Source organism: Phoca vitulina, unplaced genomic scaffold (assembly GCF_004348235.1).
Source record: "Phoca vitulina isolate PV1807 unplaced genomic scaffold, GSC_HSeal_1.0 scaffold6, whole genome shotgun sequence".
Taxonomy (NCBI): Eukaryota; Metazoa; Chordata; class Mammalia; order Carnivora; family Phocidae; genus Phoca; species Phoca vitulina.
The window spans coordinates 42553568-42577735 of NW_022589709.1; positions in this window are offsets into that span (position 1 = coordinate 42553568).

The following is a 24168-nucleotide window of genomic DNA, read 5'->3' on the forward strand; positions in this document are numbered from 1 at the left end:
CTGTGGAATTTTAAAAAGTATTGATATTAGATGGTTCAGCAAATGACTGAAATACTTATAGTTGGCACTACAACATCTTGACTTTATTAGTGGATCATTCTGTGAGATGAGTGAATTCAAAATTTCTCTTTCTACTCATTGTAGTTTATGAGAGTTCGGTATCATCGCAAAAGCTGATCATATTCAGAAAATAGTTTGTTCCACAATTTGGGGGGTAGAGATAATTACATTTATTTATTTATCTATTTATTTATTTATTTATTTAAATTTATTTATTTGAGAGAGAGAGAGAGAGAGAGAGAAAGTGGTGGGGAGGGTCAGAAGGAGAGAGAGAGAGAGAAGCAGACTCCCTGTTGAGCAGAAAGCCCGATGATGGACTTGATCCCAGGACCCTGAGATCAAGACCTGAGCTGAAGGTAGACACTAAACTGACTGAGCCACCCAGGCATCCCGAGAAAATTACATTTAATAAGAATAAAAATATAAATGATTCGATTAGATTTATATTAGAAAATAGCTAAATGTTAAGTTTCATATTTCTAAGAAATATTTTCATCCAGGGCGCCTGGGTGGCTCAGTTGGTTAAGCGACTGCCTTCGGCTCAGGTCATGATCCTGGAGTCCCAGGATCGAGTCCCGCATTGGGCTCCCTGCTCGGCAGGGAGTCTGCTTCTCCCTCTGACCCTCCTCCCTCTCATGCTCTCTGTCTCTCGTTTTCTCTCTCTCAAATAAATAAATAAAATCTTTAAAAAAAAAAAAAAAGAAATATTTTCATCCATACAACTTTGTTTTATTTTAAGATTTCTAAGAAATGGTGTCACTGTTTTATTGTATACTGAACTGACAGGTTTCTCTTATTGTTTTGGAACTTTATTGTGTAAAGTACTTAGTTAAAAATTAGCACAAACTGGTTACCAAGGGAAACTGTGAATTCTGCTATTCTGAAGATGTTTAAAAATACATTATCTAGGGGCACCTGGGTGGCTCATTTGGTTAAACTTCTGACTTCACCTCTGGTCATGATCCCAGGGTCCTGGGATTGAGCCCCATGTCAGGCTCCCTGCTCAGCAGGGAGTCTGCTTGTCCCTCTCCCTCTGCCCCCCAACCCCTCACCACTTGTGGTCTCTCTCTCAAATAAATACATAAAATCTTTAAAAAAAAAATACATTATCTATCTGGGCAAGTTGAGAAATGGCCTACCTGATTCTGGAGATAAGTTAGTTGACCACTCATTCATTCACTCAACCAGGAAATATTTTTTAAGTGGCTATTACTTACAAAATACCGGAGGTTCTCATTATTTATAAGATGTTATATATACAAAAAAAGGGAGCTAGTTCTTTCAGCAGTTGTTAAATCACGTCAGAAGACTGCGCAATTTAGGAGAAAGGGCACAGGCTTTAGAGTCAGATTGATGTGAGTTTGTTACAAAATTACACCAGCTGTGTAATTTTTGGCAAGTTCTTCAATGTCCTTGTTTTGAATATCAAACAAGATAAAACTTATAAGTACCTATAACAATGTCTGATACCAGTAAGCATTCGACAGTCACCATTATAACCATGCAAACAGGCATGACTGATAGAAACATGACCTGATTTGCCCTTGGTCTAGTAATGACTACTCCCAGTCCATCCGGCTATTTCCAAGACTCTTTTGAAAGTATTATGAAACGTTGACCAATAAACAATACCATAGAATGATGACCATTCATAATTAATCGTGTTTAAACAGTTTGAGCAAATGTTCATAATCATTTCACACATTAAAAAGGCTGTTCTTCTGGGTCGGCACAAAGAAGACTGTTTCTGACATTAGGGAAATAAGCTGTTGATAGTGTTAAATCCTATTTAAACTTGTATGTTTTAAAATTTTTGTATAGAAAAAACAGTTCTAATTTTTATTTTATGCTTATTTAGGTGAGAAAAATATATAAGTAAGTTTAAGAGATTCTTCTTACTTTCTTCAGTGTTTTCTATAACTCATAAAACCTCATCATTAAAAAAAAAAAAAAACCTCATCATTAAACTTGACAATAATTTGGGACACCCGGGTGTCTCAGTTCGTTGGGCATCTGACTCTTGGTTTCAGCTCAGGCCCTGATTTCAGGGTCGTAGGATTGAGCCCCCACATGGGGCTCTGCACTCAGTACAGAGTCTGCTGGAGATTATTCCCCTCCTCCTCTCCCTCCCCCTCTGCTCCCTGCTCGCACTCTCAATCTCTAAAATAAATAAATAAAATCTTTAAAAAAAAAACCCAAATACTTGACCACTCTTTGTCATATGTGTTAGGAGTTCATTTTTCCATACTTCTAAGATACTAAGTTACTGACAATTTGGGTATCATTTTTTGCCTTTAATCCTTGCCTTTGGTAACAACTTATATGGAGATAACATCTATAAAGTTTTGTCCTATAGTCACGTATGTCCTCTTCTTTTCTTATTGATAATTGAGCTATGGAAAGGAAATAATTACTAGATCAATATTCTTTTGTCTGATGGGAGGCTACTACAGTATTGGACTAGGGTTTGAAGTGGTCTTAAAAACATCTTGGATTACCCAGGTCCTGCTCATTTCAGGACTACAGAATCTAGCAGCGCTTGGGGGGCTCAGTCAATTGAATGATGGACTCTTGATTTAGGCTCAGGTTATGTTCTCAAAGTCCTGAGACAGAGCCTGGCCACAGGCTCTGCGCTCAGTGTGGAGTCTGCTTGAGATTCTCCCTCTCCCTCTCCCTCTACCCCTCCCCCCACTTGTGTGTGTCTGTGTGTGTGCACGCACTTGCGCTCTCTCTCAAATAAATAAATAAAATCTTAAAAAAAAAGACTACAGAATCTAATGTAAATTGGACAAATTCAATTATTGAAAATAAATTTGGGTTTCTTCTAATGTTGACTCGGGCTCATTCCAGGGTCCTAAAGTCATCCTCAGTCTCTTTTTCAGAGAAACTGATTCCCTAAGTGTATATTCCTACACCTAGTGTCATAATCTTTGTACTGAAGAATTATCCACATTTATTTGTATTTCCAGAGACTTCTCCTGACAGAAGAATACCCTAGTCCCTATGAACCATTCACTGTGGTTTGGTGGGTAATTGCAGGGTGTTTCAGCTTTGTCCTTTCCATTGGTAACATCTGCTTTTCTCATATGCTTTAGTTATATAGAAAAGATCTCTAGAGGATGTCAAATGCCCTTATTCCTTTCCTGGATATTCTTTAAAGTATATTTTCAAACTTCCCCACTAATTAAATTCTTCCTTTTCCTTTTCCTGTTTAAAAACTTCATTGTGTTATGCAAAATAGAGGCCTTGATTTCAGGGAAATAGGCTACATTATCATTTACTCCTTGAATTGTCAAAATAGGAAGTGATTCCACCAAATAAGAAAAGAAACATGCATAAAATCTATACTCTTTTCGACAATGCAGTCAGTAAAGTTCAATATGAAGTAGAGGTTGGGGGTTGTGGAGGAGCGGAAAAGAGACCAGAACATACTAGCCTATTACGTACGTGGTGATGCTTGATCTTCACTTATCAATTTTTACATTATCTATGTTACCTGGGCTGAAGATGAAAAGCTGTTTTGTTATCAGTTTTTTGGTCCATTCAATTCATTTACAGTTGAAATGTATTGAAAACCTCCTAAAACTTGGACCTGACCATGTTTGCCTCACACATTTGCGTCTAGGTTGCTAACTCCTGTTCTGAATAGGTGTCCATAATCATCCAACTTTAGGGTATTCGTCCATAAATGGTTTCTCCAAACAGCCTATGGGTTCACCAGTATTGGTCATAACGGTGTCTCCTTACAGCCTGTATCAGCCATTTTCAAGGAAGATTAGTTATTAAAATGCCATTCCAAATTTTAAAAGTTTTGGGATCTGAATAATAATTTTTTTTGCCTCACATCTGAAGGACTATTCTTTAGAAAGAAATCAGCTACATGTCAGTCAGAAGAAGCCTAAAAGGCAACATGCTTAAATTTACTTTGAATGAAACAGAACTGACATGATGTCAATTTAATAACATTGTATTTCAGCCCTAGTGATCACATAAGCAATTAGTAAATGCCACCTGGAGTTTATTTTGATATATGATACCTTAACCATATCTTATATTGAAAATGCACTTCCTCAGCTAGAAAACTAGCTGAGTCTCTAAACATGCATCACTCAAAATTATTCATAACAATAGTTCTTCTGGATTTTCTTGCCCCAATGATTTGCTTCTAAATTACTATGCTTTAATTTTTTGTTATTCTAAATACCAATTTTTTACTCAAGTTTTAAATGATCTTTATCATTTCCAGCAATAATCACAGCCAGTGTTTTTGAGGTCTTATTATTTGTCAAACTGTGCTAATTTAAAACTTTACATGGATCATCTCATTTAAACATCACCAAAATCCTATAAAAAAGTAATTTCATTATCTCCATTTTACATTTGAGAAAAATTGGAATACAGAGAAGTCAAGTTATATGAACAGTGGTGAGTCTAGTATTCAGACCCATATCAGTCTGATTCTAAATCAGCATTCTTACCCACGATCCTATTATTTGCTGACTAAGTGACAAAGTGACCCAAAGTGACAGCCGACTATGTTTCCTTTGCATGCCACTTGACTAACATTCCACCCCGCTGCTTCAGATGAGCTGCATGGTTTGCTCTGTTTCTCAGCAGCTAGCCTCTGTCATGCATCTAGCTCTCTGTATTTTTACTCCTTTCCTAATTTAATTCCCAGCTTGTTTTCTCCCCATTTATGTCTTGTTCCAACATGTGCTCTGGTGGCCTTTGGAGAAGATGATGTGCTTCTTTCACTCACCCACAGGGATCGCTCCCTAATCCCAGCAAGGTGACTGAACACTAACCAGTTTTGAATACACCTGTTTCTGTATTACTTGTTTAGCCAATCCCATAAAAAATGGAAAACTATAAAAGAACATATGAAATGGCTCAGTCCCCTTATAGTTATTTTCAGGGCCTCCCTCCCCATAATATTGTTTGATCTATTAGTTTTTATAAATTATAAATATAACATATAGTTTTTAGTACAGGTCAAAAAAAAAAAGGTGAATAAAGAAAAAAGTAATTTTCCACTCTTTTTGAGATAGCCAATTATATCAGTTTGATGTGTATCATACCAAATATTTTTCTATGGTCTTACAAACATGTGTTTATTATTTATATAATCAATTGCATGTGTGTGTGTATGTATCTATATAATATATATTTTTTCTGTTTTGTTTTTAACAAAAATGGTTGTCTTAGACATTATACAAGAATCAAACAAGCAACAAGTAACTTACTTTTTTAACAGCTGCATGATGTTCCACATTGTGGATACAACAGCCTCCTTCTGATGATAATCAAGCTGTCTCTAAATTATTGTCACTACAACCAAAGCATAGGACATTTGGGGCTAATGCTTTTAATTTTTAAGATACACATATACAGTACTAAAAATGGCTGAGCGTCATAAAAGGAAAGCCACAGTCTCAGGAAAAATTTATGACAAAGGGCTATAAAAAATATTATTCCTGCAAGACTGCTCTTCGAATACTTATTTCTATTTCCACTCTGTTGATGAGTATGCTTATTTTATTAGAAACTAAAGCTTTATTAACAGTCCTTTTAAAATTATAAACTCAAGTTGCTTATTCCTTGTCAACCATTATTTATCAAAGAATAATGTTAGAAAACATTTCTAGGATTTGGTTCCTAATAACGTCATGCTGAAAAATGGCTTCATGTTTTGTGAATAAATCTATTTGAAATTCCTTTTTTTTTATTTTTAGTGATTTATCCCATGAATTACCTAGATATAGAAATTATATTAATGCTACTAGTGGAGGAGAAAGAAAAATCAAAAGAGAAATTGGATTTTTAGGGATGAAAATGTGGAACGCTAAATAGTTCAGTAGCATTTAGCCTAAATTTTCAAATTTTAAGTAGCTCTTCATATTTCATTTCACCATATGACATGTACTCAAGATGGATGAATGTGGCAGATGCTGCATTTATACTTACTCCAAAATTACCCAGTAGCAATTTATAATTCAATGGACTTCATTATATTAGTAACTTTGTATTATTTGTATGAACTAGCTTATCTTTCTAAGTGTCATGGCTTCTTTATGGTTGAGGCTCAGCCTATAGCTACTTTTTGTTTTCAACTGGTCATTTAATCAAAATTTAAGCTGTTGGTCCTGATCTTCCATGGGTTGTTTCGGTGCTTGTAAATAATACTGTTTTATCTTCTTCCTTTGCTAATTTTAACAATTCAAGGCACTTAGGCTTAAATTAAATTAGGGGAACGGCGTATTTGGACTGATATAAACGGACTAGACATTTATATGTGCAAATTGGCTAACTATACTTCTAACATCCATTTATTTCTATATTTAGCCTAGAATGTGGAAACAGATGTAGCAGTAATGATCCCAAATGTTTTGAAAAGTTGGATAATATTGGAGCAGGGTCTGGCTAAATCTGAAGGACAAAATGGAATCGACATTGACTGACACTCCCCGCTTTGAAAATAATCAACGAATCTATTTAACAAAAATCAAAAAAGAAATGCGGTTTCAATCCCACATTTTTTGTCAAGGACGCCCAAATCTTTTATTGTAAACGTCCTTTAAAAATAAGTGTTCTCTTGATAAATGAAGAAACAAGTATTATAAAACATGGCAATTTCACCAGTGGTTAAAACCGCAGCAAGCAAAATTTGGACATGGACTGGACTAATGTTTTACTCAGAAATTTTTTTTGAATAAAATTATCTTTGTTAAACTTGACAGGGAGGTGGGGGAGGGCATAGAGCTTTGTAGAACAAACACATTAGCAAATCACTTAAAAAACTCAATATACCAACTGTTAAGTTTTTAAAAATCTAGTCATTAAAAGACCAAGAAGATGGGTTTCCATAAGCCTCAAACTTAATCCTCCACAACTTGAAAATAACAGTATTGAATTTCTCAACAGTATTTTAAATTCTACTTTCTTCCAATATTTATTTGAAAAATGTGATCTTTCAATGTATGTTTGTAATCATACTGTTTACAAGAATTTACAAGCTGCTGTTTATAATCATCAAAAAACATTTATGGACATTTATTACGTGGTAAATACTATATGCTATATGCTTGCAGCACTCAAGCTAGATTTACTTTTTGCTGTGAGGTAGTGAATGAAAAATTTCCATTCAAGATTAATCAAAGCCCAACAGAGTATGTATGTATGTATGTATGTATGTATTTATAAACTATCACTTTTCTACTCTCTCAGTAATCAGTTTCTATGCTGTTCAAATCACGCAATCTCTTTGACCTGAAGTTTCATCATGTACCAATTTTGGAGCCCTTAGTCAAAATGGCAGGCTGAGCTTACGTTGGAAAACACAGCCCTTCATTACAAATACGTACAATTACAGAAAAACTATTAAAATTATATAGCTGGGTTTCAAAAGAAGAAAGTTAAATTTCCAGGTGCTAGAAACCAAGCAGGAACAAGCAGTGGTAGGTGGGAGCTAGAGCTCTGTGGCCCACAGGCAAGGAGACTAACCATGTCAAGCCTGGGCTGAGAAGTGATAAAGCCACACAGCTGAAACCCTTGTACTTGCCGGGAGGAATGGAAAACGGCAAAACCACTGTGGGAGACAGTTTGGCGATCTCTCACAAAATAAAACAGATGCTTATCACCTTACCCAGCCATTTTACGCCTAGGTATTTTTTCAAGAGAAATAGTGTGTCTGCAGACACATGTAAAGATGAACATGTTCACATAGATGTTCACAGAAGGAAAAAGTGAAAAAATAAAAACAAGCAAAATATCCATCAACTGGTGAGTGGATAAAGAGTGCGTTACATCCATACAATGACCCACTATCCAGTAATACAAGGAATGAACTATTGATAACACGTAAAACATGGATAAATCTCAAAAGCATTATGCTGTGTAAAAGAAGCCAGAAACAAAAAAGTACATACTGTATGGTTCTACCTACCTGAAATGCTAGAAAAACACAGAACTAGTTTGTAATGACGGAAAGGATATCAGTAGTTGCCTAGGGCTGGGGTGGGATAAATGACAGCAAGGGGTTAAGAGAAAACTTGTTGGGGTACTGGGAATGCTCCATACATTAAATGCATGCTACTTTTTTACTGTATAGAAATTATATCTCAACAGTGCTGATTATGAAAATTTAGAAAACATAATTACTGCAGAAGATGTGCTCACAGAAAAATGTTGCAAAGAACACAAAGAAATCAAATGCTTTGGAAGAAAGTCAATAGATGCAGGATACTGAATAAATCACATCCAAGCCCAAATAAAAGTAGGGACTTGAATTGGGTATATGTTATACTACTGTGGAGTTACATATACGTATTAGATGTCTTATATATGTGTATAGTCATGCCTTAAGTATGTTCATAAATGTACTCATGTCTTAAATTTATCTTATTTTAAAAAATCTTTTGTCCGTTTTATTTGAGCAAATAGAGAGAGAGAGCAAATACACGCTATGGTCTTTTAGAACTTACACTTTCTTGAAAAAAAATCTGCTTATGATATAGATTATACTATAGGGCTGCTTCAAGCACAACTAATAATATGTTTATATGACATCTGTGCATGCCAGCAAGGCAGGTGCTGGATGAGCAAATACTAATGAAGAATATTTTATATGCGACATGCTCTAATCAGTAGTTAGAAATTCTAAAATATTATATGGTCTTTGCTTTTTTGTGCAGAATACATGAGATGTTCACATAGAGTTGAAGAGGTTAGAAAAAGGGAGATCACCTTTTCCCAGAGAGTGGGCCACATTTCCTGATTGTTCTTTGAATGATTTTAGTTGTTACACAAATGAACTTCAAATCAAGGAAGTCATTTTTTTTTTTTTTTTGGTCCAATTCCCTTCTAATTCTCTGATAATTATGTCAAGGAGAAAGTCTAAATTTGGTGCTATCATATCTTTAATCCTCCCTAATATTTACTAAGCTCTCTCTCTTTTATGAGAAAGCAGAATCAGAATCAGTGCCTTTGGCAGGGAAAAATACCGAGCAAACATTTAAAAAAAAATATTTACTTGGCATTTTATTCTCTTCATAGTTACTTTTTATTTATATCAATAATTGTTTCCATTTACTGAATTTGTGTTTCATGTGTAAAATTTCTAGTATTTTCTACTTCCCCTTCCTTTATTCTATTCTGAAAATCTATGAGGACACAAACCTAAGCAGGACGTCAAAACCAAAACCAAAAAATCTGCTTTAGCAGTTTTAAAAACACAGACATTATTTGCAAGATTTAAAATCTAAAACGTTAGCATTCTTCAAGCTTTCTGTTACTATTTTTGTTAAAATGAAGCAAAATGGAATATACTCACTCACACATAACAGACAATTCTTCAACAAAACAAAAACTTTTCCAACTTCTGCTTTAAAAATACTGACTAAACTGATTTGTGTCTGACTCATAGCTGATACTTTGAATTGAGGAAGTTGCACTCCTTTTGAAATAGTAGGAAAAGGGCAGTCTTTATCCTTGGGGGAGTCTGATGTCAGTAGGGTTAAATGTCCTAAAATTCAGTGTTTTTAAATTAAAGTTATCTAAAGTGTAAGAAAAAGAAATAAATGGAACAGAGTAAATAATATTAAAAAGCCACAGGTTACTAAAATCTTTGCTACCTATTGAGACTAGGTTAAATGACTTAATTTTTAAATGACTTAATTTTTAACATAATAGACTCTCATTAGAATTGTGATATTTATTTCACTTTTTTTCTGGGACACTAGATTTTATTTTTTTTTAAGATTTTATTTAATTATTTGACAGAGAGAGAGGGAGAGACAGCGAGAGAGGGAACACAAGCAGGGCGAATGGGAGAGGGAGAAGCAGGCCTCCTGCCGAGCAGGGAGCCCAATGCGGAACTCGAGCCCGGGATCCTGGGATCATGACCTGAGCTGTAAGCAGACGCTTAACAACTGAGCCACTCAGGCGCCCCTGGGAGACTAGATTTTAAAACCTAGTATACTATCATATACTAAATGATGCCTAATAAATATCCTTGGTAAAGGAGTGAGATTATTTTCAAATACTGATGGAAAGTTTTAGGAAATTCAGCTTTACCCAAAAGATAGCTTTACATTCGTTCCCAGATTTATCTTAGTAACATTTATTAAACTAATCATCCATATAATATTGACTAATAATGTGTTCTATGACATGTATGCCAAACCAGAAATTTTAAGAAGTGTCCTCTATTAAATAGCAATAAATGTAAACTTGAGAAAACTATTCTGGTTTAATAACTTCAGTTATGGGGCACCTGGGTGGCTCAGTCAGCTAAGTGTCTGCTTTCAGCTCAGGTCATGATCCCAGGCTCCTGGGATCAAGCCCTGCGTGGGGCTCTCTGCTCAGTGGGGAGCCTGTTTCTCCCTCTCCTCCCCTGCTTGTGCTCTCTCTCACTATCTCTGTCTCTCTCTCAAATAAATAAATAAATAAATAAATAAATAAATAAATAAATAAATTAAAAAAAATCTTTTAAAAAATTAACTTCAGTTATTACAAACCTATTTTAATTCCTTGGAAAAATCTTCCTCTTTCTGTTCTATTCTTATGTGGAAGACTTGGGGGGAAGGGGAGAATTTTTTTCTCTGCTCCATTCAGTGCAGTTTTACTAACTTCTAGTTTTTCCCTTTTTTTCCATTCAATCTCTGTCCAGGAGAGATACTCCCCTTGTCTTACCTACACTTTATAGCAATATTTTCCTGTAGAACTTTGTTCATGGATTTATCTGCATCCATTGATGTAGAGATTTTGATGTCCTAAGTTTCAAGAAGGGAAATAAAGATTTTCCCCTCACATCTCTAATGACATTTTTTTAGTCTAAAATAAATCTATTCTGGTTCATTTTACAAGAATCATTGATACGTTGCCATGTGAAATATTGTAGTCAAGGGACAAGACTGGATATTAAAGATTATGGAATAGGCAGGAGAAAATCATGCTAGGTTTAGTCACAATACTATTTCTAATTCTTGAAACTTACAATGGTCATTGGGACAGCTTTCCCCGTAAGATTTCAGTAACAACTGAATTTATCACTTAAGAGTGAAACTGTTTGAGACAGAAGAATTGGCTGATATTACATGGGATGGCTGAATATAAGGTTAATAACAACAACAAAACTTGAAAGGGGAAAAAACTATACAGTAACAGGATTTCAATGTGTTCATTCATTTTTCTTTGGGTAATTTTCTTACAGGAGTAATTCTCTTGAGACTAGGTTGAAAAGCAATTTGAAATCAGTTTTAGTGTAATTTTGATGAGACCGATTTTCCTTTTTTTTTTTTTTTAAAGCCTTCTTTGTTCAGTTTAAGCTTTCTGCACCTTTTTTCTCCTACAAGCCAGATGGGTCTCAGCTAAAAGACAACGTATTTAATTAAGCATGCCACCATCCAAGAAACCGTTATTTGAAGCGTTAAGGGTTTGATCATCACATTTTAGCAAGGTCACATTGCTATTTTAAATTCAAATAAAATTTTAAAATACTTCATGTAGTATATAAATGTATTTATTTAAATTAAAATCAAATGTTAGTTTTTTAATTCAAACTTCTTACCACTTTTTTTTCACATTCTTGAGAAAGTTTTGTCACACCTATCAACAGGTATTGTTTGTTAGTGTGTATTTAGGTGTGATATAGTAATCCTCACTTGGTGGAGAAGAATAATGAAGGGAAGAACTCCTAGAAACTAGGGAATCACTTTTTAATTTCCAACTGAAGACAAATATAGAGGAAACCTCTTTAAATGGTTAAATGACAGAGTTGGGCAGGATATAAGAAAGAACATTTACCAATAAGGATTTTCAAAATAAAAATGGTGAGCTGTACTTTATCTTTCCTACAGGTATTTAAATTTGTTTTCTTCTCTGAATATGAGAACAAACATTATATGCCCTTATAGGTTTCCTTTTGTTTGCCTGTTAATTTCATTATAGTTTAATAATCCTTAGTGAGCCTACAAATATAAAGAAGGGAAAAACATAAATCTAATATTTTTCTAAAGTACAATAGTTGAGCAAAATGTAATTATATATATTTTTATATATTAAACATATATGTATTTATATATTAAAGCACATTTCAAAGCATTTTCATAGTGTTTGTACACCAAATTGAAACCAATTACTTTAAAAAACTAGCTTATGCTTTTGATCATTATGTTTTCAACTTTTATAGTTTTCTTTTTCAGTGACATAGTTTAGGTTTAAAGGGGATTCTTTTACATGAAAATAAGTAAAACTAGTGTAAAATATTTATATATATAAAAATATTTAGTAAACAAAAATAATTATTTCTGTAGAACCCATTTAGTGAATATTTATACATTCTAGTAAATTAAGTTTTTTGTAATGTTATATTGTAAGAAAAATGCTTTCTTCATTCTATATTATTTATTTTTTTTTTTAATTTTTTTTATTGTTATGTTAATCCCCATACATTACATCATTAGTTTTAGATATAGTGTTCCATGATTCATTGTTTGTGCATAACACCCAGTGCTCCATGCAGAACGTGCCCTCCTCAATACCCATCACCAGGCTAACCCATCCTCCCAACCCCCTCCCCTCTAGAACCCCCAGTTTGTTTTTCAGAGTCCATCGTCTCTCATGGTTCTTCTCCCCCTCCGATTTCCCCCCCCTTCATTCTTCCCCTCCTGCTACATTCTTCTTCTTCTTTTTTTCTTTCTTAACATATATTGCATTATTTGTTTCAGAGGTACAGATCTGAGATTCAACATTCTTGCACAGTTCACAGCGCTTACCAGAACACATACCCTCCCCAGTGTCCATCACCCAGTCACCCCATCCCTCCCACCCCACCCCCCACTCCAGCAACCCTCAGTTTGTTTCCTGAGATTAAGAATTCCTCATATCAGTGAGGTCATATGATACATGTCTTTCTCTGTTTGACTTATTTCGCTCAGCATAATACCCTCCAGTTCCATCCACGTCGTTGCAAATGGCAAGATCTTATTCCTTTTGATGGCTGCATAATATTCCATTGTATATATATACCACATCTTCTTTATCCATTCATCTGTTGATGGACATCTTGGCTCTTTCCACAGTTTGGCTATTGTGGACATTGCTGCTATAAACATCGGGGTGCACGTAGCCTTTCGGGTCCCTACTTTTGTATCTTTGGGGTAAATACCCAGTAGTGCAATTGCTGGATCATATGGTAGCTCTATTTTCAACTTTTTGAGGAACCTCCATACTGTTTTCCAGAGTGGCTGCACCAGCTTGCATTCCCACCATTTCCTTACACCACACACAAAAATAGACTCCAAATGGTTGAAAGACCTCAATGTGAGACAGGAGTCCATCAAAATCCTAAAGGAGAACACAGGCAGCAACCTCTTCGACCTCAGCCACAGCAACTTCTTCCTAGAAACATCGCCAAAGGCAAGGGAAGCAAGGGCAAAAATGAACTATTGGGACTTCATCAAGATCAAAAGCTTTTGCAAAGCAAAGGAAACAGTCAACAAAACCAAAAGACAACTGACAGAATGGGAGAAGATATTTGCAAATGACATATCAGATAAAGGGCTAGTATCCAAAATCTTCATTCTATATTATTAAGTGCAATGTTTAATTGCATAATGAATCTTGAAATTCATTTTAGAATGAAACACCACATGGTGGCAGTGTTTCCTAAGAAACTGGTAAAGTATGGTCACCTCACAAGGATTAGTGCAATAAACTGCTGTATTTTTTTGTGTCTGTCAAATTAGTCATGTATTTCAACTGTTCAAAATGTGTACTGGGTTCTTAAGGGTGAAAGTGGTAAATGCTTTGTATTCTATAAATTGTCTTATGTATACAGAGGCTATGACAGTGCCTTTCATAAGTATTGGAAAACTTAGAAAAAAATTGTTGGATTTGGTTTGCTGATTTATACTCTATACATTTGCTTACAGATGAAAAGCAACAGAAGAGGGGCGCCTGGGTGGCTCAGTCAGTTAAGTGGCTGCCCTCGGCTCAGGTCATGATCCTGGGATCCAGCCCTGGGATCCTGCCAGGGGATCTAGTCCTGCTTTGGGCTCCCTACTCAGTGGAGAGTCTGCTTCTCCCTCTGCCCTGCCCCCTGCTCATGCGGGTGCGCCCCCCCAAAATAAATAAATAAATCTTTAAAAAAAAAGCAACAGAAGAAATCGAATAATAAATATTACCTAGAGGTTAGAATTTCCCACCAATTGTATTTTTAGTATATATAGCAGTGGCTGATTGAATAATTAATGGTGGAGTGCTTTAAAGTGAGAAAGCATTTAAGCTTTCATACAGTGGATTTATACCCCCAGGTCACTGAAAGCTGCAGGACGAGATTAAGGAACTGCTGGTATAGAAACTCCCTCCTCTTTTCCTACTGCCACATCTCCTTTCTTTGCCCCAAATCCATCACTGAATATTTTCTATCCTGTTTAAATAATGAATTCAGTGACAGATGACCCTTGAACTATGTGGGGTTAGGGGCATCAACTCCTTCATAGTCAAAAATCAGCATATAGCATTTGACCTCCCTAAAACTTAACTGCTAATATCCTATTGTTGACAGATAGCCTTACCAATAACAAACAGTAGATCAACACATATTTTGTATGCTATATGTATTCTATACTGTATTCTTACAATAAAGTGAGCTAGAGAAAAAATGTTACTAGGAAAGTCATAAGAAAAACACATTTACGGTACTATACTGTATTCATCAAGAAAAATCCATGTATAAGTGGACATGCACAGTTCAAACCCATGTGTTCTCAACTGTACTGAGACCTTAAAATGTACATGTATTTGGAGAAATTTTCTTCATTTTCTACTTTGTTTTGTACAGGATAGCTTATACATCTAAAATGCACAAAGCTAGGACTTAATTGCTATGGGATTTTATAGTCTTGGGACACATAAGATGATGTAAAGAGTGTTCTTTTGCATTTATATCTTTTATGTATTTAATTAATCCATAAAACCAGTCATGGTAAGCTGAATACATATTAACTCCACAGAAAGGGAATTTCTGCCAATAATGGGAAATGATTCCCCTATAAAGGAATGAAAGCCTGTGGTTAATACATAAACCCCACCAGGTCAGTATTCTTCATCTGTTGGGTTCATTGCTATATCCAAACACCTACTGAGTGTCTGATGTGTAGCAGGTGCTCCATAAATATTTTGAATAAATGGAACAAATAAATCTTTGAACTTCTAGCAAAATTAAACAAAAAGATTTTTCTGTTAAGGAATACCGTAAAAGACGGCATGACATTGGAATAAGATCTGGAAGAATAAATAAATAGCTCACTTCATTTTAAAAACTAGAGTTCCAATTTCTGGATCTTTAATAAACAGAAAATGAAAGTTTGTTTAAACATTTTAAAATCAGGTACAGTAAAAGTTAGCTGGAATTATAATTTCATGATATTTGTGTATAAAGTAGAGATATATTGACCACATCCTTTATGAAGATACTTTACAAGGAGTATACAGTTATTTGGAAGATATTTTTACCCACAAAGAAATAAAGAATAATACAAGGTCAGGTGTGGGGATGAAGAGCCAGTGAATTCTGAACATTAATATGACCTGCATTGTGGGATGCTTGGGTGGCTCAGTCAGTTAAGCGTCTGCCTCTGGCTCAGGTCATGATCCCTGGGTCCTGGGATCAAGTCCCGCATTGGGCTCCTTGCTCAGCGGAGCCTGCTTCTCCATCTGTCTGCCACTCCCCCTGCTTGTATGTGCGTACATGCTCTCTCTCTCTCCCTCTGACAAATAAATAAATAAAATCTTAAAAAAAAAAATATGACCTGAATTGTGCCTCTGCCTGGAGCTTAAAGATTTTGATGCCCTGACCTAGGTATCACTGTAATGATGCCGATGACGAATGCTAGGATAGTGGTTGGGGGTAATGGAAATATGTTGATTTAGTTAATTTTGATCATTTGCCTTTGATCATTTATTCAGTTTTAGTTGATATCTGTTTAGGCAGCTGCCTGTTTGCTTTTTGCTTTTACTATGTTTTTTCTTTGACCAATGATAAAAGTCCTCTCAATAATGAACCCCCTTTTATTGGGTTGAGCATATGGAAGCTTTTTGCAAGCAAGTGCGGACAACAAATTATACATAGCTCTCCAGTCCCTGGCATGATGATGGTAGGCAGGAAGAAAGCACACACTTCACCCTGCTTTCCTTTCCTATCCTTGTCTCCTTCCTGCTCACTTGGTGTCTGCTGACTTCCTGCTCTCTTCCACCACCTCAAGCTGGCACATTCTCCTTTCTTCTCAGTTATAAATACTGACCCCAGGGCCGCCCGGGGAAGGCGTTCCCAAAATAAAAAGGATAAATTCTTGTGAGAGGCTCTGAGGCACATTGCTGAAGAGCACAGACTGGGGCAGGCTTTCAGGACTGAAAAGCCAACATTTCCACTGCTAACTGTGTGATTTTTAGGCAAATTACTTAACCTCTTTGTGCCTCAGTTTCGTCATGTGTAAAGAGTATTACGTGCTGAGATGACTGAATGAATTGTATAAGTAAAGCTTTCGCAGAATAGTTGGCACATTTGACTGCTAGCTTTATTAGGGGCAGAATTTTAGACCTCTGTGTGGAAGAGGCAAGTGTTGTGAGGATCCTGGGGGCTCAAGCTCTCATGACATTACACCCCTCAGAGGTCACCTGCTTTACTGAGAATAAGGCCTCCTGCAACGGGGACCTGGGTTGAATTCATTATTGTCTGCTCGTTCTGGATTTGAAGGAGTTTAAAAGACAACACATTTTGACCAGAAAACTTCCCTCAAAACACAAGCAGATGCTCTAAAAGTGTTTGAAGCTTTAATATGCTGAAGCATTTTCTAATATGAGGAAATTAATCCTATATTATGCTTCAAAATATTTGTTTTTTTAATAAGCAGTCACAAAGTTTGCTACCGAGAAGTGTATACCCATATGCATTTCTGATATTTAAACATAATGTTACAGTTGCTCCAGTACAAATATTGGTGATAAAACGTGAATTTTTTCTTTATGGGGAAAATTGATGCTTTATTCTTATGTATATCTTATTTCTAAGTTTTAAACAAGGAAACTATTCTCAGTTGAGATTTACTTGGTCTTCCTATAAAATGCATTATTAAGGCAATTTGTTATCAATATTAATATGTATTAGTTTTAATTTTATAGCAATATTAAGGCAATTTTATATCACCTGGCTTATTATAGGGTTGGTAAATTTGTGACTTTTTTTAAAAGTCCAGTATAGTTAACATACAGTGTTATATTAGTTTCAGGTGTACCATATAGTGATTCAACAGTTCTATATATTACTCAGTGCTCATCCAACAAGCGCCCTCCTTAATCCCCATCACATATTTCATCCCTCCTCCCATCCAGCTCGCCTGATAACCATCAGTTTGTTCTCTATAGTTAAGAGTCTGTTTGGGGGTTTGTCTCTTTTTTTCTTTGTTTGTTTTTTGTTGTTGTTGTTGTTGTTTCTTAAATTCCACATCTGAGTGAAAAAATCTCTGACTTTTTGATGTCTTTTCAACAGAAAAAGGACCAGGAAGCAGGATGTGAGTAAAATTAGAGCAATAACATTAATGGAAAACATGAAATAAAAGAACGGAAAACAAAGGCTTATGTTCATTTATACACTGGTAACAAACTAAAGCACAGAGTCTATGTCCTAACCCATAGCTAATCTCTTTGTCAAGACCGGTAACAAAAGTTGTGGGGCCTATTACAAAAATGATTTGGAGCCCTTTGTTTAAAAATTATTAAGTTTCAAGATGCCAACGTCAGAGCATTAAGCCAAGCACAGGTAAAACATCCACGCAGCTGGCCCTTGTCTTTGTACTGTGCCCAGGCAGTGTGGGAAGCTCTGAATCGCTCTTCCTTGCCTCTTCCTTTCGAAGGAGAAAAAAATAATTGTCAAAATAAATGCAAATCTTGTATGTATTATACGATGCCTGATCGCCAAATTCTTGGTGGATACTGAGAGCCTATTCTGTGATTACTTGGTTATGGTTTTAAACAATGGTCTTAATACTAAATGAATGGTACTTATTTATATCTTGGCAGAGTATGACAATATCCCCAAATATTGTGTCTACCACTTAAAAGAACTTCGGAAAACCATGAGTTTATTGTTTCCTTAACCAAATCATTCATCTCTTCTAATCAGTAAAAGCTTGTAGACTACTTACTCTTTCATGCAAAACATAAGCACTATGGCCAATACCCTAGATCACCAAGGTGGCCTTTTCTAATTGATAACAGGTTTGACAACTCATGTCGGTTTGATTGGCGTTCTCCATCTCCAGACCAGGCTGTTAGCCACACAGAGAGAAGCGTGTGTAAAACTTGGAATGCAGACTATCTTGGATTTCTCTTAGCACCACCTTTTCTCCTCATGGGAAACACAATTCTTTCTTTCTTTTCTGCCAGGTACAGAGTATACTTTACGTTGCTTTTCTAATCAGATAATCTCCTCTTCGTGTAGCAACATACTGAGCTCATGAACTTTGGAATTGTTTTCATTAATGCTGGATGAATATTGTTGGGACTGAAATATGTTAAAGACAGCAATATAGTGTTGTACTTTCATAATTATTGGCATAAATGAAAGCCATCATTCTATAGCTTCTCATCTCTACTATTTTCTCATCTTGCTTAGGTAATTTCATGTGCAATGTGGGAAGATGTAGGTTTTTTTGTATTGTATACATGTTATATTTCTTAATTCATAGTAAAGTCTCTACGTATTGGAGGTTGTGAATTTAAATCCACATATCACTGTGGTGACTTTCAAATAATGATCTCAGACAGAGATTAGATGCCCTACTTAGACAGCATGTGTTCTGGATACACTGGATGGGTTGTTTCTGTGCCAATACCTGAGTCATGGCCAAGTGGGCTCCTATGGATGTGCATTAAGGCATCCAGATAGAGAGCATAAGACTTAGCCCATCACTGAAATGAGTCACTAAATCATATAAGAATGTGACGAATGTTGGAAAATTAGAATCTGGTAAATATAAGTCACTAGGAAGCTGAATATAACTTTTTCTTTTCAGTTTAGACAATGATTAGGGAAAGAATAATTAACGCATATAAACATATCCAAACCTACTCTCTCCATTCTGAATGGCTTAGTAGACTTCTCTGCTTTGTGATCTAATGCCGAACCCACAGAAACTATAACTAGTAACCTACACAACAGATTCTATTAATTAAATTATCCATTAACATCTGTGTCATTATTAGAAACTGGAAAATTAAGTTGAAATCAGCAATTTTTAGTTGGGACCACATATAAAGTATACTTGGATTTGTCTTTAATAGGAGCAAAGAGAGTGAGGTATGCATGACACAAATTAAACTGATAGTGCAGTTATTAGGCTAATGTGTAGCAAAGCAGTTTATAGTAAGTAGTAGTTTGAGAAACTAGTTAAGGTTCAGTTCAAAATAAGGTAAGAAAAATGCTGAGTCAAAACCCAAGAGTAACACCACATAGACATGACGTTTTCATCCACATTTTAAGGGTTAATCAGCAAACCATTCCTCTTTTCTGCTTTACGTTCCCACACCTACACTAATGTCCTCTTTTCTGCTTTAATTCCATCAAATTCTAAATTCAATAATCCTGCATATGGATTTTGATTATACCCATTTACAAGGGTTGAAATATAATTGAGTTTCTATTCCTAGCACTAGTTGACAAAGTGACCTGAGAAACCAAGTCTTTTAGGAGCTCAAGCTGTTAGAAAGAAGGTTTTTGTGACCCTGATCAGAACACATTACTCACTATTCACATAATTTTCTTAAATGATCATAATAGCATGAATTTCTAAACTTGTAAGAAGGTAAACATTAAAATGAAAAGCAAGCATTTGAATATTAGTAAAAGCTTTGAATCTAACATTTATTTCTAGATATTTATTGTCTTTCACCTGAAGTAAAAAACTCAGCTAATTTATTTCACCATTTCTATTTTTTTCTAGAAGCTAACAACTTACATCTTCAAGTATTTAGCATTTTTCAGAGTGACTGATATTTATTTATGTAAGAGAAAAAAGGGTAAATATCCAAAATATAAAGGAACTCCTACAACTTAAGAGCAACAAAACAAAAAACCCACTTTTTGAAATGGGTGAAAGACCTGAATAGACTTTAATTTTATGAAAACATACAAATGGCCAACAGGTATGTGAAAAGGTGCTCAACATCACTAATCATCAGGAAAATGCAAATCACAACTGCAAGGAGGTATCACCTCACATCAGTTAAGATGGCTATTCTCCCAAACTCAAAAGATAAGTATCTTCAAGATTGTGGGGAAAAGGGAACCCTTACACTGTTGGTGGGAATGTAAATTGGTACAGCACCATGGAAAACAGTAGGGAAGCTCCTAAAAACATAAAATTTAATCCAGCAATCCCACTCCTTGGTATATGCCCAGAAGAATAGCAGTCAAGGACTCAGAGGAGATACCTGCACTCACATGTTCCTTGCAGCACTATTTAGAATTATAAAGACCTGGAAACAACCTAAATGTCCATCAACAGATGAGTGGATAAAGAAAATGTGGTCTATACATATAATGGAATATTATTCGGCCTTTAGAAGGGAAGATATCCAGTCCTTTGGGACAACATGGATAAACCTGGAGGACATTATGCTAAGTAAGTGAAATAGACCAGATATAGAAGAACAACTAATTCATAACACCACTGATAACAGGAATCTACATCAAACTTACAGAAGCAGAGAGTAAAATAGTGCTTACTAGGAGATACCTGGGGAGGAGGAATCAGAAGTGTTTGTCAAATGGTACAAAGTTTTAGTTTTATAGGACAAATAAATCCTAGAGATCTACTGTACAGCATAGGACATGTAGTAAATACTATATTGTATACTTAAACATTTGTGAAGAGGGTAGATCTTACATTAAAATGTTCATATCACCAAAAAAAAAAAAAAAAAACCCAAAACCTGGGAGGAAGGTTCATCAAACTCATTAAGATGTACACATTAATATGTACAGTTTTTGCACATATTTCAAAATTTTTTAAAAAACTTCCACAGGGGGGCGCCTGGGTGGCTCAGTCGTTAAGCGGCTGCCTTCGGCTCAGGTCATGATCCCAGCGTCCTGGGATCGAGCCCCGCATCGGGCTCCCTGCTCGGCGGAGAGCCTGCTTCTCCCTCTCCCACTCCCCCTGCTTGTGTTCCCTCTCTCGCTGTCTCTCTCTCCATCAAATAAATAAATAAATAAAATCTTTAAAAAAAAAATAAAAAAAATAAAAAACTTCCACAGAGACTTAAAAACTAGCCCAGATGTAAATAATATAACAACATAAAAGTTCTCTTTTTCAAATGCCAGTTAAAAAACTGTGTATTAACTAACACTATCCATCTTCCCCATAAAACATCTTAATACTCAGAGCAAGCAGAGTGAGAGGAGCAGGCCCGCCGCTACTTAGAACTTCCCCCTATTTTCTGCTAGCCCCATAGAGTTGTGTTCTGAAACATAGGCCAATTGCATTTGCTATTATAATTACGTAATTTAGTTAAACAACTTATGAATCAAGAAATACGTGCAAAAAAAAAAAAAAAAAAGCTATTATTTCTCCAGAAGTAATCCAAATACTTTGGGAAACAAACAATGAAAATTGACTGAAAATTTGTTATTGATTTACACATAGGAAAAACAACTGTAAAAGATGGGGAAAAAATCTAGAAATCTAGAACTAAGCACTTCGATTGTAACTTTTTTTTAATTTTAAAGAAATGGGACAAGAGAGATGCTGTATTACGGGTGTGAAAAAAACAAGAAATGTTGCAAAATTATAATCAGTGGGCACATACTCTGAGGAAAGGCGTGGCCCTAGACCAAAAGGTTGGCAAAAGAATGTACATTTACATGTTTTAGTTAAATTTTTAGCAGTTGCTGAATAAAAGTAAATGAAAATCTAAATACATTACTTGCTTTACTTAAAATCACTCCTGGGTCCTCTGCTCTTTGAGTTCTAGCCCACTGAAGCAACTTCTAGCAGAGACTGCTGGTTGTCCATCTAATATGTATTACTTCTGTTCCTACTAACAGAATCCTAATTTTATCCAAGGTAACAAGGTATCCTATTAAGATTCCCAGGGTCTCTTACTATTAGTGGTGATCATGTGATGAGTTGTTGTCAATGAGATGTAAGAGGAAACTACTTAGTACATTAAATGGGCTTGAGTCCCATGATGCATGGCTCATTTCACTCTATGTTCTTCTCTTTTAACCTGTCTGAAATGCCAGCCTGATGCCCGGGGCTGTGGCTGCCCTCTTGAGTGCATGAGGATGAGGTTCTTCTGTAGGAATGCTGAATCAGAATGTTCAAAAGAACACAGTTTGTGATGACAAGTGAAGTTACCTTACTTTTACTAAATTCCTAGTTTGCTTGCCTCTGGACTTCCTTTACATTTGACAGGAAAAAAAAAAAAACCCTCAAACTCCTAGTTTAAGTCTCTGCTTTTTGTTTAGTTTTTAGCAGCATAAGATGATTTCTACCTGATGGCTGACTCTTGCAAATGATGTGCTGATAGTGAGTGTGGGTTCTTGGGTCAGAGTTCTGGGGTAGACATCTGGCTCGCTCACTCTCTGTATGACCCAGAGAGCTTCCTTAATTCTCAGTACCTCAGTTTCCTCAACTGCAAAATGGGGTTAATAATTATCATTCTCATAGAATTTTTGGATCAATCAAATGGGATAATCCATGTAAATTGCTTAACACTTATCTGTAGTAAATGCTACCTTTAACAAGGTCAAAAATTACTTCCGAATTTATTAAGTCTAGTAAGTTTTCAGTATTTATTTGAATTTGGAAATTTTTTCCTCCTAAAATACATTTCTTCCTTTTTGGAACTTTCTAGCTGCATATAGTTGGATCTAAATATGCCTCTCTTTAGAATACAGGCAAAATTACAGGAGTTAATAAGGTCATGAACAATGGTTTCAGGGTAAAAATCTTGCAAAAATATGGTGTAACAAGTAGAATTTCACAATTCATAAATACAAGCATGTTAAATGTAACTTAATTTTTTTTTCTATTTAATTTCTGCTTCTGAGACTCCATTCTGCTTGATGTGGAAAAACCAATCTAGATACACACTTGTAAATTCAGTGAAATTCAGTTGATATCTCCATTACTTCATGTCGAAAAAGTGAAACTTAGGCCTGTTTCTTCTGCATCCTTCCCCTTTTCCCTGGGGTTGATTTTATCTCTGTTGGCAGTGTTTGTGCTTGAAGGTGGTCGCTTACAAAAATTAATAAGGCATCGACTAGGAGGGGATACTCATTAGTCTTGGTTCTGTGCTGGCATCCTTTGAAAAGTAACTCATTTCACTGTCCCTCAATCATGTTCTTCCTCATGTCAGGAAATCAAATAATTCTTCTTTACGTGGTCCGCTCCTCATCTTTTGCTTCAGAAGGATGCAAATCTTTTTTTTCTCCTCAGAGAGATCCCTGTAGATATGCTTGATTTCTGTTCTTTCTCAGCCAATTTTCAAACTCCCCCACCCCGCCCCGGCCCCATAGCTACAGGGAACTCTCCCGCAAATCTCTGAGATTCCAAGGGGCTCCAAGCTGTTCAGGGGCCTTTCATTCTCTTCCTGACAACCCCCTGATCTGCCTCAGTTCTCTTTCATGCCACATGGAATTAACGATACTGGTGAAGCTGTCAACTCTGAATATCCAGATGAACCAGGGAGGCCCGTGTCAGCTCCTGTCTGGGATAGCCATAGCCCAGACAGGGCTGATTCACACCTCTGCGTGGGGCTTACCTCCTCTTTAGCTGGGGTAGTTTACAGAGTAGAGAAACAAATGAAATGCTTGACTCTGTCTCTCCTCTAAGGTTCTTCTTTCTCTCCAGCTTCTGGGGTCTTAATCCTGGGAATTGTTGTGGAAGGCAGAATAAAACATTTCTGTCCGATAACCCTTTCCGATTATTTTGTATTACACTTCTATTAAAGCCCTTCATCTTTATGGATGTTCTTAATTATTTTATAAGTAATCCAAGGATATATGAAAAGTGTATATTCTCTGTTCAAAGGATGAACTGTTTTAAG